Below are 5,105 nucleotides of genomic sequence, written 5' to 3' on the forward strand. Positions count from 1 at the left end.
TCTCCTCCCCCCGGCCCGCCCTCCTCCCCAGACACGTTGCACGAGGCGCTTTAAGGGGAAAGAACAAAACGTTGCACACATCCCGAGACGCACTCAGCTTAATCTGGGGCAAGCATGCAGGAATTTCAAAAGACTCAGACAGGAGAAGGCAGCCAGGCCATGGGCTGACGCCAAAATATGCATGAAGAAAAATGCTATTAGGTCCTCCCCCCGGCCCGCCCTCCTCCCCAGACACGTTGCACGAGGCGCTTTAAGGGGAAAGAACAAAACGTTGCACACATCCCGAGACGCACTCAGCTTAATCTGGGGCAAGCATGCAGGAATTTCAAAAGACTCAGACAGGAGAAGGCAGCCAGGCCATGGGCTGACGCCAAAATATGCATGAAGAAAAATGCTATTAGGTCACCAGCCCTAGCAAGGCGGGCGGGAACTCAGGAGGTGGGAGGGTGCTGGGCTAAAGAGTGTGTGTGTGTGTGTGTGTGTGTGTGTGTGAGTGTGGTGGGGGGAGACAGTCGTGACTAATGTTTATCCATAAAGGAGTGAACCAGACAGATTTCCCAATGATCACTCATTCGCTTTTATGGGAAGTGCCCTCGGCAAATAAACTCCAGGATATCAAATTTTGTTTTTCTGACTATAGGTAATATGAGAAATGAGTTACAAATCTGTTTCCTACAGTGAAGATTTCTTTTATTTCCCCTGTTAAGTTTATTGGTACATTTAAAGCAAACAATACAGTTACATTTATCATTGGGATCTTGTACCTTTACATTGACATATCTTGGTTCTTTTGTTTTTATCCACACCCCTGTCCTCCGTTCACCCCTTTCCCCTTTCCCTATTTACAAAGGCTTTGTTTCCATTTTTTCCTTTTTTACAGTGAATATTTTAAAAACCAAAAGTAAAATTTTACAGGCACAAGGCTTTCTAATGCTGAAGCAATGAACAAACCTGTCTCTTTCAAAATGCCGGCCTGATTTGTACTCTGAGAGAAAAGAAGAGATCATCATTCATCTCCACCCTACACCGCAGGAGGAAGCCTTTGATCGGCTACCAGAGCTCTCAGAAGGCATCTTCAAGCGCTTCTGATTTTTCTCCTGTCCTTCTGCACCTAATGATGTTCAACTCTGAATTTTACAAATTTAAATCACCATTACCAAATATTAAAAGTCAAGACGCCCTTGGTGTTTCATTTATTTTTTAATCTAAAAAACGGTTTAAAAAGAAACAAACTTTAAGTCAGAATTTGGTAAAAACAAGGAGGGGTGGTTAGAAGAAATTAGGGAAGGTGGATAAACTATGCCGACTGGAGAGAGACTCGGAGTTGGGCAGCATGGAAAGCCTGGAGAAAAACACAGCTGCTAAATGCCTCATTTAAAACTATTACACAAAACTAGATCGTGATAACTCTTTCATCGGCCTCATCACTGTGTGGTCTAGATACATGTCAGTATCCCCTCAGCTCCATTAGTCTCTGTCCTTCCGCACTTGATCAGTTTTTAGTGTTTTGGACTTCTGCTGGTTCCACTGCATCAGATCCACCTCCCTTTTCTTTCTGGTGAGGACGGCTGTGTGTTCTTTGGGAAACATCTCCCCAGTGGCGTTCTGGAACTGACTGAGCACACGTGAGTCTCCCTTCTTCAGGCATGGTCATGAGATCCTGCTTTGATAATCAAATTGACTTGCTAGACTGAATCTCGAACAGAAAGACACAAGGTCAAAAATACTGCTTCTCCCACTACTACGTAAAGTGGGTGGGGGCACATTAGGTCTTAGTACTATGCAGCGCCCTTGGTTCAGTTTAGTACATTGCAATCCTGGTTTTTCAGCTTTTCCTTCAAATTTTCCTGTGTGTGTGTGTGTGTGTGTGTGTGTGTGTGTGTGTGTGTGTGTGTGTGTGTGTGTGTGTGGCTTTCCATAGTCAGATTCAATTTCCGCTTTCTGCCACCTAAGAATCGTGACACTCTGAGGAGGTTGTGGCTGATTCGCCGAGCTAATTAAACCACATAATTCTGAGTCCAGGAGTATGGTTCTGTCTCTTTGAGTCATATCAGACTTGCTCTGCCCATGACCATGTGGCGCCTTTAGTCACAAAGGGAGATTACAGGGAAGCTTGCCAAGAGTGAATCTATTGCTTGCACAAGAAAAAAAAAAAATCCAAGTGCAAATTCACTGATGGCAAGCCAACAATGAATTTTTTCTGAATAAAAGCCTGTAACATCTCTGTCATTTTATAATTTGTGTAGTGCTTAAAACCAAACTACTTGGTTTCTCCAAATTCAGTAAGAAGGTGAAATACGAAGAATCAGGTGTATATAGGCTAAGCAGGAAGGTGTAGAGTGTAACTGTCTCTAAGCTGAGGAAGCCTCTGAGACATGCCCATGAACAGCTTACTCATCAGAAGGGAAAAGCCCCAAGCTGCTGTTAATTGGCCACAGGAACTTGAGGGAAACCCTCTGCTATAGAAGGCACACCATTAGGGTGGCAGACCAAAGCAGCCCCAAGGTGGAGGGTGGAAAGTTTATGCTGGATTGCACGTAACATAATCTCATTCTTCATCCTGATGCTCTCATTCTTAAAAAGGTACATAGATCCTTGTAGAGCTGATGTACTTTCTGAGTCTCAGTTATCAGTAGTGTTCAAGGATTAACCCAAACATTTTGTAACGTATTTTTCCTAGTTTTAAATATCTGCTTCTTATGTCTATCCAAGATATTCCTACTATTTTCAAGTCATTTACCATGTCCCAGTATGATTATTATGACTATGAATATTTAATCAAATGATTCCTTTGTTGGACTTTAAAACTTTTGGATATTTTCTGTGTGTAAGTTGGAGCCTGTAGACTACAATTTTCTTTTTCTACAGATTTGCCATCAGTGAAATCATATATTCATTTGTGTTACAAATATTTTTCTATTTTTACTTTTAATTCTAAATTTTATTCTTAAGGAAACTTTTCAACACTGCAATAAAACCAATGTATTTTAGTTAACAGTGCATTTCCTTTTTGTTTTTCACTGTTTGTTGATACACTTTAGGTATACAGTACAATTACTTTCATCCTTGGGATCTTGTACCTTTACATGATGTATCTTGGTTATTATTTCTCCCCATTCCATTGCCCTCCCTTCAGCCCCTCCATCCTTCCTTCGTTACAAAGACTTGGTTTCCATTTTTTCCTTTTCTCAAATATTTTCATATATATACTGTTCCACTGATCTTCAGGTCTTTGTCTTTGCCAGGACCATACTGTTTTTATCACAGTAGCTTTGTAGTATGGTTTCAAGTCTGGGATTGTGATATCCCTTATCATGTCTCTGTGGCCTAGAATTGCTTTTGTTATAACAGGTCTCTTCTGGTTCCAAATGAATTTTTGGATTGTTTTCTCTAGTTCTGTGAAGTATATTACTGGGATTTCAGTCAGGTTTGCAATGAATCTGTATAATTTTGGAAGTATGACCATTCTCACTACATTGGTTCTTCCTCTGAAGAATGGGGTAGTCTTTCCATTTTCTGATATCCTCTTTGATCTCCTTTTACCAGAGTGCTGTAGTTCTCAATGTAGAGGTCTTTTTCTTTCTTTATTAAATTGATTCCTATATTTTTCTTTTTTTTGGGGGGGATGCTATTGTGAAAGGAACCGTTTCCCTAATTTCTCAGTGAGACTGCTATTTGTGTACAAAAAGGCTATTGTTTTTTGAGCGTTGATCTTGTATTCTGCTACACTATTGAATCTGTCAATTAAGTCTAGAAGTCTTTTAACAGAGTTTTTTAGATCTTCTATGTAGCGTATCATATCATCAGCAAATAGTGACAGTTTAACTTCTTCCATTCCTATCTTTATTCCTTTTATTTCTTTTTCTTGTCTACTTTCTGTGGCTAATGTTTCCAGAACTATACTAAACAGAAGTGGTAATAGTGGACATCCTTGTCTTGTTCCTGATTTTAACATGAAGGTTTTCACTTTTTGACCATTTAGTATGATGTTGGCTATTGGTTATTCATAAATAGACTTTATCAGCTTGAGATAAAGCCCACCTATTTCAATTTTCTATAGGGTTTTTATCATGAATGGGTGTTGTATTTTGTCAAACGCTTTTTCTGCATCTATTGAGATGGTCATATGGTTTTTTTCCTCGAGTCTGTTAATATACTGCATAACAATTATTCATTTATGTATGTTGAACTATACTTGCATCCCTGAGATAAATCCAAATTGGTCAGGATGTATAATCATCTTGACAATACTCTGTATTCTGTTTGCCAGTATCTTATTGAGTATTTTTGCATCTATGTTCATTGGGAGACTGTAGTTCTCTTTTATGGTTGCATCTTTCTCTGCTTTTGGAATAAAAATAACACTTGCTTCCAGGAGTGAATTTGGGAGTATTGCTTCCCTTTCAATTTCATTGAAGAGTTTAAAGAGTAGCAGCAATAGTTCTTCTCTAAATGTCTTGTAGAATTCAGCAGTTAAATCATCAGGACCTGGGATTTTCTTCATTGGTAAATTTTTAATTACATTTTCAATTTCACTGATTTTAATTGGAGTGTTTAGAATTTTTATATCTTCGTTCAACTTTGGTAATTAATATGCATGTAGAAATCTTTCCATTTTTTCTGTTTTTCCATATTATTAAAGTACAGGTTCTCAAAGTAAGAATTAAGGATCCTCTGGATTTCTGCTGGACCTATTGTGCTTTCACCTTTTTCAATTATAATTACATGGATTTGAGCTTTTTCTTTCATTTTTTGGATAAGGTTGGCTAAGGCTTTATCAATTTTATTTATTCTTTTGAAAATCCAACTGTTAGATTCATTGACTCTTTTGGTATTGTTCTCTTAGTCTCCATTGCATTGATTTCTGCTCTGATATTTAGAGTTTCCTCCTCTGTTCAAGCCTTGGGTTTGTCTTGTGCTTCTTTTTCTAGCAGCTTAAGATTCAGCATTGGATTGTTTATTTTGAACTCACTCTGTTTTCCTAGTGTGGGCTATGAATTTCCCTTGTAGAAGTGCTTTCATTGTGTCCCATAGATTCCTGTATGTTCTACTGACATTATCATTTAATTGTAGAAACTGTCTGATTTCTTCTTTAATTTCCTCTG

Source organism: Fukomys damarensis, unplaced genomic scaffold (genome assembly GCF_012274545.1).
Source record: "Fukomys damarensis isolate Sample0158 unplaced genomic scaffold, DMR_v1.0_HiC HiC_scaffold_3, whole genome shotgun sequence".
NCBI lineage: Eukaryota > Metazoa > Chordata > Mammalia > Rodentia > Bathyergidae > Fukomys > Fukomys damarensis.